The following is a 22,903-nucleotide window of genomic DNA, read 5'->3' on the forward strand; positions in this document are numbered from 1 at the left end:
GAATCATATGAGAGAGATAATTTACCCTCTACAGCTAAATTCCGCACTTGGGCCCTGATTCAGGAAAGCACCTAAGCTCATGTCATTGAAGTCAATTAGGCTTAAGCATGTGCTTAAAGTTAAGCAGGTGCTTCAGTGTCTTGCTGAATTAACACTTATGGCAGCCACTTCCCCTCATATCCTCCCCCACTACACATTCCTGCACGCGTAAGACACTGGCAAGCATGCTGGAGTGCCCCAGCCCATCCCCAGCTGGCTCCCAGAGAAAAGCCTTTCTAGTACGAGCAGCTAATGGAGATCTCAAGATGTAAAGGCCTGATCTGGAGTGATTCCCCTGAATCTACAGAGTGAAAGTGGCACAAGAGCAGAATAAAGCCTTCCATGAGGTAGCCCCTGGCTCCTCTCACTCACTACTGTCTGTGTCCCTGCACAGAGAGCCCTTGCCTCCCACTGGCAAAACCCTGCTGGCCGCAGAGGCTGCTGCTACCTACCAGCCGCTAGGGCCACTCCTCAGTTAGAAAGCCCTTCCAGCGCTAGCTTGATCCAGCTCTTCCTCAGGGTAGTTTATCTTTCACCAGCAGCAGTGTCTTGCTCTCAGGTGGGTGAACACGGGCAACTGTTCTGGCTCCCAGTGTAAAATGAGGATGTCATCAGGAAGACAGCAGTGATAGGGATCATCAAGGCAAATTCTCTCCCTCTCTCCTGTACCCTCCTGCTTAATGGCCTCCGGTTTGTAATGAACTCCTTCCAGAAAGGCGTACACCATTAAAAGAAAGCAAAACTCTTGTTCTTGAGCTCATGTGGGCAAGCTGCCCAGTTCTGATTAATTTTTATTATAAGCAGCCTATTTGAAGCAGAGGAGGGTGGGCCTTTGGGCAGAGCAGCCTAAAGTATTCCACAAAATATTAGGGAGGTCTAATTATTATTTTATTAAAGCCACAGAAAGTGTCTTTAGGCAATAGCAGGGTATGCTCTGCAGTGCCTTCTCCAGGGGTCTGGTTAGAAGGACCTACTGTCATTCCAGGCATGCTCCTATACCCACCAGACTGCAGAGCAGGAAAGAGGGTCCCTGCCAAACAGAGCTCCCCTTGGAGCTACGCATCTGGAGTACTCCTGTCCTTACAATGCCCACTTTCTTTTCAACTCTATGGCTGCGTTGAGACTACAGGACCAGGGCTGCCTGTAGAGTGACAGTGAAAAGGAGGTGACCAGATCTTAGAGAGAAAAACTGCCCAGGCCATTTTAACAGCCTCCTAAAAATACAAATGGAATCCTACCCACAGTAGGTCAGGTACCATGAGTGTGACCAGGCTGGCAGAAAAGGGGAACAGTCAGCTATTCTGAGCCCAGCCAGGTGGAGGACTGCGTATTCCATGGCTGAGCACAGGGCCTAAATGTCTTTGCAAACATCTACATGGAGACTTGACATCTTTGCAATAAATGTTCCATGAAAACGGTTCTGATGATAATACTACCCAAGTCCTGTGTGTATTCAGCACATAATGACATTATGGGCCTGATCCAGATCTCACTGCCTTCAACAGGAGCTGGGGCAGACCCTGGGTGCAAGAGCTTACATGAAATAAAAGTGACGTGACATATGTTTGTGCATGGTACTGGCCAAACGCTGGGCCAGAGGCACCACTGCCTGACTCCAATCCTATGCCAGAGTAACCACTTTGACAGTTAGACTGGTGTAAAACCAGAGAAATGCACTGATCAATCAAGACCAATGTAGTCAGAGATACAGTAGAACCTCAGAGTTATGAACACCAGAGTTAGGAACTGACCAGCCCACCACACTCCTCATTCGGAACTGGAAGTAAGCAATCAGACAGCAGCAGAGACCAAAAAACTCAAATACAGCACAGTGCTGTGCTCCACATAAACTACTGAATATGAGAAGATTAGGCTGGACATCAGGAAACACCATTTCGCTGGGAGGGTGGGGAAGCACTGGAAGGAGTTACCTAGGGAGGTGGTGGAATCTCCCTCCTTAGAGGTTTTTAAGGTCAGGCTTGACAAAGCCCTGGCTGGGATGATTTAGTTTGGGATTGGTCCTGCTTTGAGCAGGGGGCTGGACTAGATGACCTCCTGAGGTCCCTTCCAACCCTGATATTCTATGATTTCTATGATACTAAAAAAATAATGAAAAAGTTTATAAAAAGATTTTACAAGGTAAGGAAACTGTGCTTGTTTCATTTAAATTAAGATGGTTAAAAACAGCATTTTTCTTCTGCATATTAAAGTTTCAAAGCTGTATTGAGCCAATGTTCAGCTGTAAACTTTTGAAAGAACCACCCGAACGTTTTGTTCACAGTTATGAACAACCTCCATTCCTGAGGTGTTTGTAACTCTGAGGTTCTACTGTACTGGGCCAAATTCTCCTCACATTGGCATCAGTGTAATCCCATTGATTTAACTGGGGTTGCATCTGTGCAAAAGAGAGGAGAATTTTGCCCACTTCCTGTCAAGTGTTCCCATCATTCCTGCTGGCAGCTCTGCAGAATCGGGGTGCCAGAGCACTAAGAGACAATAAAACAAACAAAGCAGCTATTTCAACAAGGAAGCTGCTGACACAAGCTGAGTTCTGATTGGTTCCCTGTCAAATAGTCAGAATCCAATCCAGGTAGCGAGCTGGATAGGTTGTAGGGCCTGATCCAGTACCCACTGAAATCAGTGGAAAGACTCACACCAGCTCCAGTGGGTTTTGGATCAGGATCTGCGCAAATAAAGTTAGCAAAGGCTCCCTTACAGCTGGTACTGTCTACAGACCACAAATTAGATGCAGGGACAGGCCAGGTTGAACTGGAGTTTGCTCTGGCTTGGAAAGGGATCTGTATTTCATAGATCACAGAAATCATAGAATGTCAGGGTTGGAAGAATCATAGAATCATAGAATATCAGGGTTGGAAGGGACCTCAGGAGGTCATCTAGTCCAACCCCCTGCTCAAAGCAGGACCAAGCCCCAACTAAATCATCCCAGCCAGGGCTTTGTCAAGCCTGATCTTAAAAACCTCTAAGGAAGGAGATTCCACCACCTCCGTAGGTAACCCATTCCAGTGTTTCATCACCCTCCTAGTGAAAAAGTTTTTCCTAATATCCAACCTAAACCTCCCCCACTGCAACTTGAGACCATTACTCCTTATTCTGTCATCTGCTACCACTGAGAACAGTCTAGATCCATCCTCTTTGGAACCCCCTTTCAGGTAGTTGAAAGCAGCTATCAAATCCCCCCTCATTCTTCTCTTCTGCAGACTAAACAATCCCAGTTCCCTCAGCCTCTGCTCATAAGTCATGTGCCGCAGTCCCCTAATCATTTTTGTTGCCCTCCGCTGGACTCTTTCCAATTTTTCCACATCCTTCTTGTAGCGTGGGCCCAAAACTAGACACAGTACTCCAGATGAGGCCTCACCAATGTCAAATAGAGGGGAACGATCACGTCCCTCAATCTGCTGGCAATGCCCCTACTTATACATCCCAAAATGCCATTGGCCTTCTTGGCAACAAGGGCACACTGTTGACTCATAGCCAGCTTCTCCTCCACTGTAACCCCTAGGTCCTTTTCTGCAGAACTGCTGCCGAGCCATTCGGTCCCTAGTCTGTAGCGGTGCATTGGATTCTTCCATCCTAAGTGCAGGACTCTGCACTTGTCCTTGTTGAACCTCATCAGAGTTCTTTTGGCCCAATCCTCTAATTTGTCTAGGGCCCTCTGTATCCTATCCCTAGCCTCCAGAGTATCTACCTCTCCTCCCAGTTTAGTGTCATCTGCAAACTTGCTGAGGGTGCAATCCACACCATCCTCGAGATCATTTATGAAGATATTGAACAAAACTGGCCCCAGGACCGACCCTTGGGGCACTCCACTTGACACCGGCTGCCAACTAGACATGGAGCCATTGATCACTACCCGCTGAGCCCGACAATCTAGCCAACTTTCTATTCACCTTATAGTCCATTCATCCAGCCCCCATACTTCTTTAACTTGCTGGCAAGTATTTGCCTGTGTATATCACTCACATTGCTCTGTGGCAAATGAAACCGATGTGAAAAGAGACCCTTGCCATCAGCCCTGCTATTCCGCACTAGCTGGCTGGTAAGCTCATGAAGTGTACGGCAGTTGGGGGAGTCCTAGGTCCCAGGGTTGACTGCATACACCATAGTGGCCTGGCTTGTTGTTCATCATTATGTATCTGAGATACACATTTTCTGTTAGCTCTCACTACTGCATAGATTGAACCCTGAAGATAAACAATGTTCACAAGGGTTTAAGAAAATATATTTTCCCATAGGCATCACATCAGGCTGTTGTAACCGATCCAAGCCGTTATCTTTATCCTGAGCAGTTTCAAGAGACTAGAATCACACATTACTTACACCAACATGGTGGGCCAAGTCCCGGTAGTGGAACTAAATTGGAATAACCCCACTGAAGTCAGATGGTCAACAATGTAAATGAGATCAGAATCTGGCCCCAGGCCAATAATCTCAAAAATTTTCATGTCCGCTTCCTTGTTCTTTTTTAGTTCATTGTCAGATTTTCATATTTAATTTAAGGTGGATATTTTATCCTATATAATTCAGATTAGTCTGACAAGCAGTCTGGTCAATCTTTCTTTAGGGCCCATACAAGGTTTTTTTGTGGATTCTGTATCTCAATACCATACATTATAAGAATCTCTCTTATGATACTTGATCCCTGTTGAGCATTTTGAAATATCAACATTTCATCCCAGCTTTGCCTTCTCCCCACTCACAATCAGTAAGAATTTGCATGAGTTGGGGCATTCAAAATAAAGGCAGAAGAGTGCTAATAAATGAAATACATGTATTTAATATTTTCAGTATGAATCAATAACAATACATACTTGAATAACGGGGTTATGAGGAGGGGGTTGGGGTGGGGGCATAGCACAGACCACAATTTTCTTTTGATACAGTGACCATTCTTTTTAATGTGAAAAATATTAAAATTATAAATATATAAATGTATTCATTCAAATTATAATTATTATAATTTTAACCATATACTTCATTTTAGACTTATTATAAATGATTATTAGTGATCTTTCTCATTCAAACTGTAGTTGAGTGTCCAGATATGAGTGACACAGGTCACTACTTGTCATCACTGTTTTCCTCTGCAAATACTAAAGCTGACTTTGCCAAGTCATTGCAACACAACACAACACACCTCTTTGGCATGCACAGAATATTGTACATGGCAGTTTGGCACTGTTACATACACATCTCCTAGATTTAAAAGGTGCATGACTCTCACAAGAGTGCTTGATTAACTTCAGAATATTTGGAGAAGCAACACAACATTGTCTCGCACGGTTTTTGGAAACAGACTTGGCACTGTCATTGCATATCCATCCATACTTCAGAGGATCAAGTGGTGGTATGTCTGGATCCAAAGTACTTCTCCCACACACACGCTTGGAGATGTGCTTATTTTTACATTTTCTGTATATCCTTCAGTGGTAAGGAGCAGAGGTTTGGTGCCAATTTTCTCTGCCCCTGATTTCTGCCATGCTTCTGTCATGGTGGCACAATTTGACGGTCTATAGCATGCAGCCATGAATTTGGTTCCCTGTTCAATGACACCAGGTACTGCTAAACTGCTGTCAGACAGAGGGAATATCCAGCTCATAGAGTGTTCAACACCATGTCTTTGCTGGGGTCAAGATGAAAAGTTACCGTATCACAGCCTGAGAGTGCATGGTCAGCTGACAATCCTGGTACAACGCTCCGATGTTTCTCTGCAGTAGCACAGATGACTATTACTGTCCTCTTTTGGACTGGGGGTTCCATAATCACTAAAGATATTCTGCTCTGTTCAAGGTAATGGCACAAGAGTAAGACAAATATGTCGCTGTCATCTGATAATGCTGATATTCCTCCTTTGCAGCCGTCACCATTTGTTGTACAAGGATGTTGTCAGCTTCCTCATGTGAGGTGGCCATATCTTCGCTGTTGATCACCACACCTCCCTTGTTTATTTCAAGTACATTGTTGTCTGCCTGTGGTGACTAGCTTGTGCTTTAGTGTCTGTTGTTGGTGCAACTTCTTGCCTTGAATGTGTCCTGTCCCAATGATGTCAATTGTTTCTTATTTTCAGTAACCATCAAGACAACTTTCTGTGAAAGTAGCTGTGTACTTGTACTCAGCTGATGGGCTCGGTTTGGTTCTATAGCTCTGTTAGATGCTGTGATGCTCTTTGTGCTGAAGTCTTTCTACCTGCCAAAGACAAAGTTTACATCACCTGCTGCTCGCTTGAGTTCAACGTAGACTCTAAAACTGGCCACACAGCCCTTGACAATACTGCCAGTATACTACCCAAAGAACCGCGGAACTGTCAGCGACTGGGCCAGTGACTTATTGTGAGATATGTCTAGTTGACACCTCTATCTGGAGCTGCTTCTTTAGATTAGACTTAGCTTCGGGAACCCTCATGTCACCAGAGTCAGTGAACGTTGACATTGATATAGGAGCCAAGTTACATGACAAAATATTCTTGATATCAACCTCTCACCTCTTGCTTGTAGGCCTATCACTCTTGAACAGATAAAACCAATAGATGCCATTGAACCATGTGGACCAGCTAGGTTAAAATTCTTGCATTTGACTAATTCCATTGAGAGCGTGTTGTCTACTGAGACGGTTCTTGGGCTACCCTGGACTGTGAGTCACCTTGTTACTCACTGTCTCAGAATGAGGAAACCTAACACCAACAGCAGGGGTTCTCAAACTGGGGGTCATCCCTCAGGGAGTCGCAAGGTTACTATTTGGTGGTCGCAAACTGTCAGCCTCCACCCAAAATACCACTTTGCCTTCAGCATTTATAATAGGGTTAAATATTAAAGTGTTTTTAATTTATAAGGGGGGGGTCACACTCAGAGGCTTGCTGTGTGAAAGAGGTCACCAATACAAAAGTTTGAGAATCACTGACCAACAGCCTGTTAGCCATTCATGCACTCTCCTCTGGGCTATACCAGCCCTGTCTTTGCCTAGCAGGTTAACAAGAGCTACGCTCCAGTCACCAAGCACCCCAAGGCAATCTTCTAGTTTGGAATTGCTGATTGTCTGTATGGTGATCTCATGGCTAAAACACAACCTCATGAATGAGCCTTCACTTAGTTTGAACATATCTGAGAGCATTCCTAAAGGATCTAGTCAGAAACAGCCCAGGTAACCGCACACATCTTTATGCTGTAAATTACCATCATAATCCTTAGGGACATCAACAAAAGCTCCACAGAGACTGTGACTACGACGCAGGTCTCTAGAATGGCATCAGTGCTCTTAACATCACAGAAACATCCTGTCTCTCTGCACAGGGGGACGTGCCCAGACACACTGGACTGTGTTTACTGGACTGTGTTTTCACTTCCTTATATTAGTTTATATTCCACCCACCTCCACTTCCTACCAAACCCCCTCTTTGGTGGGCTCTAAAGCTTTGCTTAACTCTGTGAACCAGCTTCTGGGCTGAGGCGCGCCCCCCCCTCCCCCCATGTGACCCTAAGTCTGCCCCAGAAGGGAAGCAGCCCAGACTTTGGCCCTATGCGTTCTTTGCAGTGACACCATCCTAGACCAAAGTCAGGCTTTTCTCAGAACAGCTTCCTGAGTTAACGTTGCTGTCCCTGGCATTGCACTTTGCACATTACACTGTACTAAAGCAGTGCACGACTCCTTCTCCTGCTTCAGTACTGTAACGAGGCCTCCGCGCCAATCAGTCAGAGACCTCCTCCACATGCAATCACCAGTGCTTCTTCTATTAGCAGTGTCAGCTCCCACCACCTTCCATTTCCAGACAGGTGTAAACAGCCCGCTTCTCCAGCCAGCAGAGATGCACAGCCTGTGACTCCTCCCTTTCACGTCCTTCCTGCCAGCTTTACATAGCCCCCGAAATAAGGCCCGCAGGTGCTCCCCTTTCACCAATTAGGCGTGTCATACTCAGCCAGCCCCAATTAATCCTTCTTAATTGGAGCTGGGCTAACAGGGACTTGGCTCAGGGCCTCCTGGCCACCACCCTGTTACAAGTACAGACCATCACTGTGGATCTGATCCTGCTCTCACTGAAGTCAACAGTGTTTCTGAATATGCTTTGCTATTATACACAGTTCCTAAGGACATAAAACCAGCCGGACTGAGTCAGATCAAAGGTCCGTCTACCCCGGAATCTTGTCATCCAACAGTGGCTGGTGCCAGGTGCCCCAGAGGGAATGAACAGACAGGAATCATCCAGTGATCCATCCCCTGTCAACCATTCCCAGCTTCTGGCAAACAGAGGCAAGGAACACCCTCCCTGCCCATCCTCGCTAACAGCCATTAATGGACCTATCCTCCATGAACTTACCTAGTTCTTTTTTTAACCCTGTTATAGTATTGGCCTTCACAACATCGTCTGGCAACAAGGTCCATAAGTTGACTGTGCGTTGTGTGCAGGGCCATCCCTAGCCATTTTGGTGCCCTACGCAGCCCCCCCGCCGGGGGTGGGGAAGGTGGCTCCAGGCCCCTGCAGGGGGGACTGGCCCCAGGTCCCCACAGAGGGGGCAGGAGCTGGCTTGGGGGGCAGGAGGGAACCGCCCCCCCAGCATGAGCGACCGGAGCGGGTTGGGGCCGGGTCGCTTCACCTCCTGCCACCTGGTGAGTGCAGGGCAGGCCCGACCCGACCCCGCACTCACAGGGCAACGGTAAGTGAATTGACCCAAACCCAGCCCGCTCCACTCTGCTCCTCTGGCTCCCAACCTTGGGGCTCGGGAGACAGGGGGAACTGACCCCCAGCACACACCGGCAGCATGGCTGGGAGCCAGCGGCGCGGGGCGGGCTGGGTCACTCCGCTTACCACCGCCCGGTGAGTGCGCTCAGGGGAAGGGGTGGAGTGGGGCGGGGGCTTTGGGGAAGGGGTGGAGTGGGGGCAGAGCTGGGGCAGAGCAGGGATGGGAAGAGGCGGGGCTGGGGCAGAGCAGGGGCGGGGGCCATGGGGAAGAGGCGGAGCAGGGGTTGGAGCAGCATGCAACTGCGTAGGGCACCAGGAAATTTGGTGCCCCAAATTTCCTGGTGCCCTACATAGCTGCATACTTTGCATATGGGTAAGTACGGCCCTGGTTGTGTGAAGAGGTACTTCCTTTCGTTTGCTTTAAACCTGCTGCTTATTAATTTCATTGGGTGATCCCTAGTTCTTGTGTTACGATGAGTATACAACACTTCCTTATTTACTTTCTCCACACCAGTCATGATTTTATAGACCTCTATCATATCCCCCTTTAGTCATCTCTTTTCCAAGCTGAAAAGTCCCTGTCTCCTGATACAGAATCTGTTCCATATGCCTTATCATTTTTGTTGCCTTTCTCTGAACCTTTTCCAATTCCAATGCATCTTTTTTGAAATGGAGCAACCAGATCTGCATGCAGTATTCAAGATGTGGTAGTACCATGGATTTATATAGAGGCAATATGATATTTTCTGTCTTATCTATCCCTTTCTTCATGATTCCCAACATTGCTGGTTTTTTTGACTTTTTGACCGCTGCTGCACATTGAGTGGATGTTTTCAGAGAACTATCCACAATGACTCCAAGGTCTCTTTCTTGTGTGGTAACAGCTAATTTAGACCCCATCATTTTATATGGATAGTTTGGATTACGTTTTCCAATTGTGCATTACTTTATATTTATCAGCATTGAATTTCATGTGCCATTTTAGTGCCCAGTCACCAGTTTTGTGAGAGCCCTTTGTAGCTCTTCGCAGTCAGCTTTGGACTTAACTATCTTGAGTGGTTTTGTATCATCTGCAAATGTTGCCACCTCACTGTTTACCCCTTTTTCCAGATCATTTATGAATATGTTGAATAGGACTGGTTCCAGAACAGATCCCTGGGGGCCACCACTATTTACCTCTCTCCATTCTGAAAACTGACCATTTATATCTACCCTTTGTTTCCTATCTTTTAAACCAGTTACTGATCCATGAGAGGACCTTCCTTCTTATCCCATGAGAGCTTACTTTGCTTAAGAGCCTTTGGTGAGGGACCTTGTCAAAGGCTTTCTGAAAATTTAAGCACACTATATCCACTGGATCCCCCTTGTCCACATGCACACTGACCCCCTCAGAGAATTCTAGTAGATTGGTGAGGCACGATTTCCCTTTACAAACACCATGTTGACTCTTCCCCCAACAAATCGTGTTCATCTGTGTCTGATAATTCTGTTCTTTACTACAGTTTCAACTAATTGGCTTCGTACTGCAGTTAGGCTTACCTCATTATTAGCTGTTAATTAATCGTGAAAATACAGCAAATTACTACGTCGCTGGTGCAGAAGCAACAGAAGCATACCATAGTATTATCCAGAGTTACTCACATGGATCACTTGACTGGGACAGCAAACTGAATAGTGGTTTTTTCCAAGAATCGCCCATAGCGAATATTGATACATCTTGCTAGGACAGAAACTTTGTGTAATGCAAACAATATATTAGCTCCTCTTTCAACTGAGAAAACAATTAAAGACTTGGCTGAAAAGGGCATATTTTCTCTGTGGCCATTGATGCCTCAAACCATAGATGCTGACTCCGTGAGTGCTCCAGGGCTAGAGCACCCACGGAAAAAACAGAGGGTACTCAGCACTCCCCACTCACCCACCAATTAGCTGTTTGGCGGGTCCAACTGATCGGCAGTGGGTGGGAGGCACTAGGGGGGAGGGGGAAGAGCTGATCAGCTGTTTGGTGGCAGGCGGGAGGCGCTAGGGGGAGGGTGGGGAGCAGGGGCAGGAAGAGGCGGAGCGCACTCGGGGGATGGGGCAGAGCAGGGGCAGGAAGAGGCGGAGCGCACTCGGGGGATGGGGCAGAGCAGGGGCGAGAAGAGGCGGAGCAAGGGCGGGGCCTCAGGGCCGAGTGAGGTTGGAGCACCCCCAGGGAAAGCTGAAAGTCCGTGCTTGTGCCTCAAACCATGGGAATATCAGAAATGTTTCTGACAGTTGTCCTTCACCGCACAGTTGCAAGGGGAGCAGTCCTTTGTCTACCTGATTATTTTCAAGGCAGCAATGAAACTGCGTTAGGACTATTTGAGAATGTGAAAAGCATACAGAAATGGTTTGACCTTTGACAACGGATCATCCTTTGCAGCGGATAATGATAACATTAACTTTGGGAGATACCACTCAGGCTACAAATGAATGAAACATAAGAATGACTATTTGCTTCCAGCTAATTGCCCAGCTCATAAACTGCAATAATACAGCAAACTACGCTATAGATAAGTCAACATTTGATCTTGAAGGTCTTGTAATAAAAGTTTTCAATCACTTTCCTCATCTGCCAAACGAGTTTCAGAATTACAGGAGATACTTCATTTGGTTAACCTTGAATACATGGAAATGTTGAGGCACCTCCCCAAGGATGAGTCTCTCTACACCCTGCAGTTGAAAGGATCTTAAAATATTTTCCAGCTATTCAAGTTATTTGTGTACATTAAGTGAGGACTGCACAGCTGCAATTGTTACTTTTTTAAGGATGACAAAGATGGGGATAATGGAGAAAAACTTCCAGTATTGAAAACTACTTCTATTTCTTCCACAGTGTGCTAAAAGTTTTTTTATGATACAGTTTTAAAATTAAAAATCTGATCTCGTATGTGCTGAAGTTTATGACACAATGGATTCATTAAAGAGAAAGTAACAATAACAAAGTGGTGACAGATTCTTTGGTCATAACTGTAACTTTTATCTAAAAACACACCATCACAAAGCAGAAAAAATGAGAAGGGTTTTCATTCAGTGGTGTGCAATAGCTCTCAAATACCTGACTTCACGTTTTTATTTCAATGAACAAAACAACTTTAATCTGATTCAGCCACTTTCGCTGAAAAAAATGCTGACTTTTCAGGAAATTGTAAGCATCACTGAAGGGTTGGATTGTTTGTTTAAGGAATAGCGTGCACTGAGAGATTCTGTAGAGTGCGTGTTGCATGCTGCAGGAGTCTGGTTGTACTAGGGAATGGTCTAATGCTCTATCTTCAAATCCTAGTTCTCCCAATTCCTTAAAACTTGTGGAACTTATGTCCTTTCTTATTTCAAATGCAGCCATAGAAGGTATATTTTCCTTGAGTGAACAGTCTGGGACAGATTGCAGAAACCTGCAACATATTTAGTCTTTTAAGGATGAGCTTCAATTAAAGTTATTTTCAGTTGTACATGTAAAGAGTTTTATGAACTGATTTCAAACAACAAAGATGTTGTGAAATGTATTAAAACTATTAAGTACCATTGCACTGTATACTTCAGACCAGTAGAAATGTACACTTAAGAGAAAAATACATGATATGCTAAGAGAAATGGTGTTTCCCAAAAACGTCCCTTAAAATAAAGTGTTTATTTTTCATGTGGTTTTCCCTTACTTCCATCCAACAGAGGTAATCACCCTAGACAGTGTATGGTGGTGATCATGAGCACTGCACTTCAGAGCGAAGGCTGTCACCCTGCCCTGCAAACCCTTGCAAAGGTGAAGCCAGGGCGTAAATCAAAGCCCTTATGTAAGGATGTGCAGGATCAGGACCCCAGAGCAAGATGTTTGGTTACTTGTGTTCTTCTTTGATTACGTGTCTAGTCTGTATTAAAGTCAAATTAGATGAAACCTCAGCGAAATAATGACATGGGCTGGTTAAATTTCAAGAGAAAGCAGTAAGATAAACACTGATTCGTTATATTTGGCTAATGTAGTTACAGAGGTGGCTGGCCTTTGGTTAGGCTGCCTTGCATTCTTGTTTCCAATGGGAACCTTTTTTTCGGTATTTGTATCATTAATGAAATCTATAAAATCTGCTTTGGCCAGGCCTGCAATGTCACTGACAGTTACCTAGGAGAGCTCTCGGTTAGCACTCAGTGGGTGTGTTTCAGAGTTCCTGACTGCTATTCTGACTTCAGGTCCTAAGCAAGCTGGGCCAAAGTTTCAAATAGCGAAGAAATCTGTGCTTTAGAAAACGATCTGTAGCCTGGCTCAGGGTACGCTCTATGAAATGCTGGTTTGAATAATAAGTGATCATCTTCCTTCCAATAATATATGCACCATGTACGGCCCAGCAAATAATTCAGCACGAGCCCGCGTGTGGGGCTGCTGGTCTAGAAGCTCAACACTGCCTGCAGAGATGGGACATCATGTGACATGAAGGACAGGACCAGTTTCCCAGCTGTGAGATCTGTCAGACCAGGAAATACCCTGCCCAGGATAGTAGGAGAAAGCCCAGCACTGGGTCCATTCCAGAGAGGACTGGGAGGGCACTTGGGAATTGATCATGCAGGCTGCAGTTCGTGCCTTAGCAGAGAGGCCGACACTAGTAGGTCTTTCCCAGGTAATGCCAGTAAGGGGCATCAGTGAGCTGAAGGAGAAGAGGGAAGGGAAGGAGGCCATTTGTTTCGACAAGTGGTTACTCCCGTTTCCGTACCCATTCAGTCCTTGGTCTCTTTGCTTCGCCTGCCACCAAGACAGCCCCCGTGGTGATGCAGGGAGGCTGGGTGTGCGTGTGAAATGGACGCTTGTTGGCCAGGAACTAAAGGCTGATGCTCCCGACTCGCAGCAACATGCTCGTTGCGAGGCTAGACTGGAGCCCAGGCCAGGGTGCTAAGAGGCTCCATAACCTGACCAGGCTCTTCAGCAACCCAGTCTGTCTAAAAGCGATGGGCTGGATTCTTCCATCCACGCTCCCCCTGGCTTTCAGAGAGCTCCACCCTGTGACTATTAAGAGCAGCATTGGACCCAGAGATTCAACCTTCTCAGTGCATTACTGGGGTTGAGCTACGCCGTCTTTTCCCAACCCCCTGCCGGCTCTGCGTCTGTTCTAGTCTCTGGCTGGGCTATGTCTAACATGGGCCTCAATGCAGCAGCCGGTTTTTGAATCTGTGCCCAGCCAGGCACAGCAACGGTGCTGTGTAAATGATAACTGTGGCAGGAGGATGGTAATCTCTGCTTCCAGCCCAGTCCCAGTACCCTGGCTCTGCAATCCACCCCACTGATTCCACATGAGTGGGGGTGGCAGGGCTGGCTCGGTGTTTGAGTTCCAGTGATATTAATGTTATCTGGCCCGCCTTGCCCTGCCTGTCATAAAACCTAGTGAGACACTCCCCCACAGTTAAATCCTGCCCTGATTGAGCCCTCAGAGTTCAGTGGGGCTGTGTGGGCACAGATGAGGGCAGCATGCAGCCCCTAGGGCCTCCCTGGCAGTTATCTAATCAGTTTCCATGGACTTTGCATGTGAGTTCATTAATACAATGTAATAAAGATTGGAATTTTCGGTTCATTTTTCTTCCTTATTTTCTCTGTCACTTTGTCCCAGGCAGGTGCACAAGAAGCTTTCAGATGAGCTCTCTGAAAATCCCTGTCCTTGGCAAGCCTCTCCTGGTCTTTCAGGGTCGGGTGAAGCGTAAGCCCAGATCCGAGCTCATTCCTTGTAATGCAAAGGTCCCCAGGCAGAATACAGTCGACACGCAGCCATTTCTGTCCCGCAGACCCAAGCGCCACCGCCGCTGCCCGGGGGGAGGGTTTCCATGTGAGGGGAGATAGTGTCACACAGGAAACAAGCCCGGAGCAGCTGGGTACTGCTAGCTTGCTGCGTGACAACAGGCAGCTCACTGCAGCTCTGGGTTTGCAAGTGAACACCGCCGCACCAGGCGGCTGGCAGGGGCGAATCGTTAAGGCTGTTAAGGGCTGTGGAGATGGTGCATGTGATTGTTGTACATCGTGTGGCCCTGCAGGGGTATGTCCAGTGCAGAGAATCAGCTAGGCCTTTTCTGCTGTTGTCATGGGAATTCCCTGTGCAGACCAGGCTGCTTTGCTTCTATTGGCAAAAGTGAAAACCTTTCCCGTGCCGTTCAGCCCAAGCCAATGCAGCCTCTCCGGCATCTCTAGCATGTTCGGCAGACGCTCAAGATACATATGACTGGCCGTGTTGCTCGCCTGACCTGCCCCTGTGAAGCCCAAGGCCCTGCAGCAGGTGGGTGCTGCAATCACTAGGTCGAGCAAAACAGGACGCACAGAACCACTGTAATCAGAGGGTCCTGTCATCTCATTAATACCACTCCATTTTCTTCTTGTCGTGGGAGCAAAAGGAGCTGCCATTCTGGGTCAAACCATTTCCTGTGCTATCCTGCCTGACGCAGCACCCGAGAGCAGATGTTTTAAAGAGGAATTGTTGACCAGCCCCAGCAGTAAGCCTATTTGCCTATGAAGTGTTATGTAGGTAGATGTGTGAAATTCCTTCCTGACCCCAGCTATAGTGAGCAGTTTACACCCTGAAGCATGAAATTTGACTAATCTTAGCATCTCAGCTTGCAGAATTACACATTACAGATGTTCATCAAGGGTTTGATCCTGCATTCAATGGGTCAATCTTGAAAGACCATCCAGCCAAGTATTTACCTCCCTGACTTCCTGCTCCAGTGACTGGCAAGTGCCACTTTGGCCTGCGCTTCCCAAGGGGCTCAGCAACCACTGTCGGGGACAGAGTCTCACAAGAGTTCAGCAAGTCGGGGCTGTCCATGCAGGTCGCAATGGGTGCTGCTTGACTCTTTTGGAAAGATGGCCAAGACTACATCTCCCAGCATGCAATGTGCCCACTTTTAGGGGGTCCAAATGGGAGGTAAGCTATCTTGAGAACCTGGCCCCAATTGTGGGTGCTGTGCCCTTGGGAATCTGGCCCTGAGCTTTCTTGAGAACCTGGCCTTAGGTGAGGAAAGTTTCCATGGGTTGGCTTGGAACTAACTGCTGTTTAACTTCACTGAGTGCCAGCTGACCCTCCTGTCCTTGAGACGGTCACCACAGTTTACTACGCCCAAGAACGCACAGTGTCCAGCACTGCACCTTAGCTGGTTGGAGGATGCCTGGTGCGAAGAGAACACAAGGAAACTCCTCCCCACCAACCCACACTTTATTTTGGTCTGACTATAGTGGCCCCGAAAGACGTTGGATTTACACAGCTAGGGTGACTGAAATCTGCTGTGTAGGAGTGAGTTCCACTACACCTTTCACACAGCTTTGAGCAGATCCTGTTTTTTCTCTGCATCCCAGGGCTTCGCAGCCCCACCTTGCTCTGTTTGCTCGAGAAGGAGGTTGTGTCACACTCTGCAAAGCCAGTGATTCTTGTGTATATTTGGCACAAAGGCAACTGGATTACATTGCTTGAAAACGAGCCAGACTGTGTTTGAAGATATGCCAGAACTCATCACAAAAGCATCAAGGTGCAGGAGGTGTCTCCATGTGTTACGAATTCTTCATACACCATTAGGGACAGTAATACAGCTCCTGCCCTCTCCACCTCACTCCATGGCTGAGCATCAACCCATTCACCACCTCTACTGGCAGGAGGATATAGAAATCTGCCTGGCCTCTGCTAAGACTGCCAACTTCCTGCCACTTGTGACCATGATCTCTGTGACTGAGAGCTCTGGGTAGGCAGTTCTATTGCACCTATCACTGTACCAGCTAGACACCAGCCTAATATGGATGCTTGTCTGCTAGGAGGAGGGCTAGGCCCAGGAGTTCATTGCACAAAGGCCACTGACCAGCCATGACTCATTGATGACTGTATGTCACAACCAGCCTTTGTTGGAGGCATGTTTCACAGCTGTCCCCGCTATTAGCAGACCCCATCAGCATCCACCCACATGCACGCCCCAGCCCAACAGCTGCTGAGTTGGTTACAACAATAATTATTCATTTGTATCACAATAGCACCTACAGACCCCACCCAAGCTCAACGCCATATTGGGCCAGGCACTGAACCTACCACAATGAGAGAAAATCCAGGTTCCAGAGAGTTCATCATGTAAGAAGGCAGCACAGACATAAGAAGGGTACCCCATAGCACCAAGGTCCCTTAGCCACCCAACCAGTCCTCCTGGTACACGGGAGCAGATCTCTCCAGACTCACCTTCCCTCTAAGCCCTCCAGTTGTACAGTTTGCCATCAAACACTGGTCAGGATTCACAATCTTCCTCCTCCCGCTCAGTCTAGCAAACCCAAGTAGGGCCCTTAACACCCTTTCCCTTGTGCCGCCGACACCTGGAGGCTCTGGCACTGCAAGGACTTTGCTTTTGAATGAAGATGATCACGGTGCCGTGGTGGCTTTCTCCTGAGCCTCACCCCATGCTAGCCCCGCAGCTCAGGCCAACTGAAAGCCCAAGCTGACTGCTCAGCACTACAGTGAGCCAAAAAATATCAAATGCCTAGATGTTGGACATGAACATGCTGTGAAAAGCATATCCCCTTTTCTGACCAGCTGTGCTCAGTACCAGGCTTGGCCTGTCTCCATTAGTGCCTCCCTCTGCACAGTGACAGATTTACTGCTGTGAAGTTCCTGGGGGTTCTTCAAATGCACATCATCTAAGGGGGGTGAGGCAGTATCTCAGAGTCGACAGTGACTAGGGAGCAGCTCACTGCAGCTCCGGGGTGCAGTTCTCCCAGTGCTCACCCTGCAGCTCCCACAAACACAGCACTTGCAAGCCCAGTTATTGAGATGAAATGGACCCGATTGCTATGCTTCTGCCTCGAAACTGGGGAGTGGGATCCAGGCTGGAATCACAGTGTAGACAGACAAGCTAGCTGGAGCAGAGGCTTTGTGCATACAGATGGATAGGGGCTTGGGCCTTTCCAAGATATTTCTGTCCAGGCTCCATGGCAACTCTTTAGATAGGCAGGATGATATGGATTGATTTGCTGGCACATCCTAGTGGACTGAAGGAATTTGAAATGACTTTGACTGATGGAGCTGGAGCTTGTTTTGCAATCATTTTAATTTGCTGAACGAACCTGCTGCAAATAACCTTGACTTGGGTTAAAATATGTCCCCTTCCCTTTGTCTCCAAATCCAAAGCATCGCTATAGGGCCTTCCAGGTGGCTAAGGATAAAACAATGATTCCTTCACCCCTTCCTGTAGCAAGAGATGGTCACCCCAGCTCAAGAGACAATCAAAGGGGTCCAAAGACATTCAACAAAAACGATCAGAGGCCCTTAGAGAGTTTTCCCTCTCAAGGGAGACTGAAAAGAGGAGGGCTGAATAGTGCTGCGGAGACAAATGAGCGAGGACGTGCTGAGGTCGACAGAATAACAAATGGGACAGCAGAGGTAATTGGGCCATTCCTACGGACCCTTTTTCCAACACAGAAAAGAAGAGACATTCAATGAAACTAAAAGGGAACTTGTGTGTCAAACCGATACACAGAAATACCTCATCAGTCTGTGGAACTCATTGCCACAATCTCTCAACCATGTCCAAGAGTTAAGCGGGTTAAAATTGAACAGATATAAGCCCTTGTGCTTCAGGGCAGAAGCCAAACACAGACTGCCTAGGCTCAGGCTGAAACGTCACCAATTGCCGGGTTATTGCCTAACGGTCCATTATGGGGATACCTGCACCTTCCTCCAAAGCAGCTGGTGCTGGCGTAAGAGACAGGATTCAGGGTGGGACGGCGTGCTGGTCTGATGTAGAATGGCCACGTGACGGCGTGCTGGTCTGATGTAGAATGGCCACGTGACGGCGTGCTGGTCTGATGTAGAATGGCCACGTGCCTGTGTTCCATGGACTGGACCGTGATCCTGGCCTAGGGGAGGGGAGGGCATCGTGCTGGCAGAGTGTGCAGCGGATAGAGCTCTGCGGAAACCTTCACTGATGGACTGTTACACAGAGTGCCCTGGAGAACAGCAATCATCATTATACTCCAGAGCAGCGGCTCTCAACCTTTCCAGACGACTGTACCCCTTTCAGGAGTCTGATTTGCCTTGCGTCCCCCCAAGTTTCACCTCACTTAAAAACGACTTGCTTACAAGATCAGACATAAAAATACAAAAATGTCACAGCCCGCTAGTACTGAAACATGGCTCACTTCCTCATTTTGACCATATAATTATAAAATAAATGGATTTGAACACAAAATACTGTACTTACATTTCAGTATACTACATAGAGCAGTAAAAGCACGTCACTTGTCTGCATGAAATTTTAGTTTGTACTGATTTTGCTAGTGCTTTTTACGTAGCCTGTTGTAAAACTAGGTAACTATCTGGATGAGTTGATGGACCCCCTGGAAGACCTCTGCGTACCCCCAGGGATACGTGTGCCCCTGGTTGAGAACCGCTGCTCCACAGGATTCACAAGTCAGTGGCCCACGTGTGCTCCACGATACAGGAGTGCTGGTGCGAGAGCTCCCATAGACTGGGATGGATCTAGCTCAGGCCCACAAAAAGCTGCAGTGCTCTGAATTCAGAACATCCCAGTGCATTTGAAAGAGCCTTCGAGTCAGCTGGTAGAGTCTGTCTTTCCTGGAGGGTTGGGTGAGGAGGAGGGAGATTAGGCCCTTGTGGCTGTCATGTGAGCAGAGCAGCAGGTCTGACTTCGTTGGGGATTTTTTAAAAATTATGGATGAAAGCCTGGCTCCACTGAAGTCAGTCGCAAAACTCCCATTAGCTTCAGTGCATTGGAGACAACACAAAGATACAACGGCCCAAAGCTGGGAGTGCCGCGGCTGCCCATCCACAGAAAGGCACGCGGGGGCGAGGAGGATCTCCAGCACCACGTACGATGGAGGGGGAGAATGGAACAAGACACAGGCTGCACAGTGCTGGTCAGAACTACTTTGGGCGGCCATTTGCACTTTTCCTGAGGGTTTTCACAGTAGTTATTGCTTTTGGCTGACAGAGCAGAGGCTCTGCCTTATGTTACAAATGCATCTGCAGCAGGGAGCCCTTTGTATGTCTGCTATGAAGTCCATGGGCCATATTCTGCCCACAGCTATGCTCCTGCAGCTTCAGCGAAGTCAATGGGGTCACACCGATGTAACTGGATTTGGGCCTGTAATGGCTACAATAAAAAGGTACTTGGAATTAACTGGAGGAAGAATCCCAAAAGAGTATCACATGGTAAAATGGACCGAGCCACACACCTGCCTCAGCGGTTTGCAGGCACAGGAAACGCAGAAGAAGCTGCTTCATTCTTACTACACAATCCCGCTTCCCCTGTGCACATCTCCACTGACTCCAATGCGGAGAGCGTCCCACAGACGTCTCGAGTCTTCCAGGAGAAAACATCACCTGGGGAACTGAACATTTTGCAGACCCCATCCACACGATGCACCCCCAATTCCACACAGCCTCAGGAGCCTGATCCTGCACAGTGATGAGCACCCTCTAAAAGCTGCTCAGCAGCACTTTGCAAGGTCAAGCTCGGAGTGAGCCCCTTACAGCCCAGGGTCCTTCAGCAAGCACGCCGATGTCTCTGCTGTTATGCCAGAGGGGATGGCTTAGCCTTGGGGGTCATATACAGAGATTCCTTGGAGCCAAAGGTTCAAATCCTGGCAGGGTCAACTCATTCCTTTATCCTTCTCAGGGCAGTACACTGAGCTGCATGTGGCCTGCTGCATCGGGATCAGGGGGTTCAGTAAATCCTCCATCCTCCCCATACCACCAAGCTGTACTGGAGGCAGGAATGCCCTGGCACTGACTACAGAAAGCAGGAAGGGGCACTAGTGAAACACCTGTGTTCTGCACTCACCCAGCTCTGCTAGTCATCTCCCTGGTGCCTGGCACTGATGGTAACAAGGCAGCATTAGCTGCCACTGCACTGGACCCCTTGGAACAGGTGGATGGGTGGCATGACTGCCCTCACCCAGAGAGGTGACTGTTGATTAGACATTAGGATTCCCTGCCTGTCACTGGGCAGCTTCTGAGCTGGATTTAAAATAAGCATTAAGTTGTGTCCTGCCTCTGAGAAACAGCAGCAAGCAGAGCCCAACAGGCAGCATCTGGGGGGTCTGGGACCAAGCTACACATAGTATGGGACCTGGGCTGGTGAAGCTGTTCACAGCCAGCTTTGCATGCTCCTAATTGTGGGGGACTCTCTGCACAACCTTGGGCCAGCCAGTTTCTCTGCCTGCAGCTCACTCGCTGTGCCCCCCCTTCCTCCAGGGCTTCTGGAAGGCAACGTTCCCATGTCTGTAAAGATCCTTGGGAAAGTGACCAGAAGAGTGCAAAGGACATTATCATAAGCCTGTGCCAGGAATCCGAATTGACAGTAGTAACAGCTGACCTGTCACCGTGGACAAATAACGGCCGACCCACCAGCTTGAACTGGTGACTGCAGCTCATGGCTCTGCTTCCTGAGTAACCCACCTAACGATCCCAGAGGACCGGATATTGGAGTCCAGCCCAGATGACCAACTAAAAGCTGGGTAGGATCCAGAAGCAGCCGCCTCCAGGGGCAAAGGGCAGCTACACTATTGGGACAGGGACTCTTCTGTGCAGAAATATCGTACCCGGCCCCTACGTGGAAAGGGCCTGCTGCCGGAGTCACAGCAGAGAAGTGAAGAGTGGCTGTCTACCTCCTCACTCAGGTGCACCAGTCACCTCCCTGGAGGAGCAGAGAGCAGACAGCGTTTGTCTCTGGGAGATTAATTCAGAAAAGAGAAAGCCCAACGTCTAGAAAAAGGTGAAATGCTGGTACTGCATTTAGCATGTGGAGAGTCCATTGCTCACATCAGGCCACTGCCCCACAGAGAATACAGGCCACGCACCCCACCCCCATATACACCAGATACTATCTTCTGTTCCTGCTTGTGTGCGCACATGCATCGTGTGTGAGTGAGAGCGCAAATGTGCGTGTCTATGTACAGTTGTGTGCGCGCGTACCCTATGCCTGTCCACTCACGTGTGTTCCCCAAACACCGTTCTCCACTAATACACTGGCCCAGGCCTTCAGCTGCGTAAATGTGTGCAGCCCCATCAAGCCCTGCACTTGGGATGACAAATGTAGCAAGGGAATGGCACTTGTCAGAAAAGGATCCACCAAGCCCCCCAGGTGGAAGCTGCTGGCTTCCAAGGTCTTTTGGAATCAGTCTCTAGCCGTGCACTGGTCACTGAGCTTTTCCTAGGCCCTTCACTTGCCGCATTGTCAACAAAGGACCAGGGCTCTGGCCCTCCGCAATAATTAGCGCGTGGTAGGCAGGACGAGAGACATTAGGCAAGATCCCCCAGTCAGTCCCCCCTCCTGAGGGGCGGCACAGACCCGTGTCCCAGGGCAGGGACTCGGCACAGGCCCGTTCCCATTTCGCGAGGGCTGACGGCAGGCTCCTTGCGCTGCCCAGCGTCATGCAGAGCACAAAGACACGGGGCAGGGCTATCCCCCCGGAGTGCAGAACACAAGCCTCTTACCGCGCTTCACCCTTAAAGCGCATCATTGCCATGGCCGGCACTTGCAGCTTCCCCCTGCTCCGGCGGGAGCCCACCCGACAGACCCCCGAGCCCCAACCCTCAGCGAAGCCGCCTGCGTGACCCCCTCTCTATAACTGCACCCGGCGGGGCTGGCTGCTGCCAAGGGCTCGCCGCCTGCAGAGCCTAATCCACCCGCGCGGCAGAGAAGGGAGACGCCGGGTCCGTTTGCAGGGAATGCCGCTGGCCGCCGGAGAGCCCCCCAGCCCGGCAGCACGGGAAGGGCGATCTGGGGTTCCCAGGCAGCGGCGCGGGGCTCGCACGATGCCCGGCCGCCCCGGCAGGTGCGCGGCCCGCCTCCCCGCCGACCGCCTCCTACCTTCGCGGCGCGCCGCGGACCCCGCCAAGCCCGCGCCCCTCTCGGCCGCAGGGACCCCGGGCGCCGTCCGCCAGTGCCGGGCGAGCCCCGCGCCCCGCCAGCCGCCGCCGCCGCCGCGAACCAGGCGGGCTCCCAGGGCGGCCGGCGGCGGGGAGCCGGGGAACGCCCCACGCAGGGGGCGGGTCCGCCGCGCACCGGGGAGCCCTGCGGGGGGGGGCAGAGCCGGGGAGCCCTGCGGGGGGGGCAGAGCCGAGCCGGGGAGCCCTGAGGGGGGGGCAGAGCCGAGCCGGGGAGCCCTGCGGGGGGGCCGAGCCGAGCCGGGGAGCCCTG

General features: G+C 49.2%; 1 protein-coding gene across 1 annotated transcript in view; it reads right to left on the reverse strand.

Annotated features, from left to right (window-relative positions):
• CORO2A (coronin 2A) overlaps positions 1–22,657 on the reverse strand; it is an 84,761-nt gene extending 62,104 nt beyond the window's left edge. Inside the window, exon 1 of the mRNA XM_084627752.1 lies at positions 22,574–22,657. The gene's annotated coding sequence lies outside the window, so the exon portion shown is untranslated. The remainder of the gene's footprint in view (positions 1–22,573) is intronic.
• Positions 22,658–22,903: the final 246 nt, after the last annotated feature.

The sequence above is a fragment of the Lepidochelys olivacea genome (assembly GCF_965140295.1).
Source record: "Lepidochelys olivacea isolate rLepOli2 genome assembly, chromosome: 5".
Taxonomy (NCBI): domain Eukaryota; kingdom Metazoa; phylum Chordata; order Testudines; family Cheloniidae; genus Lepidochelys; species Lepidochelys olivacea.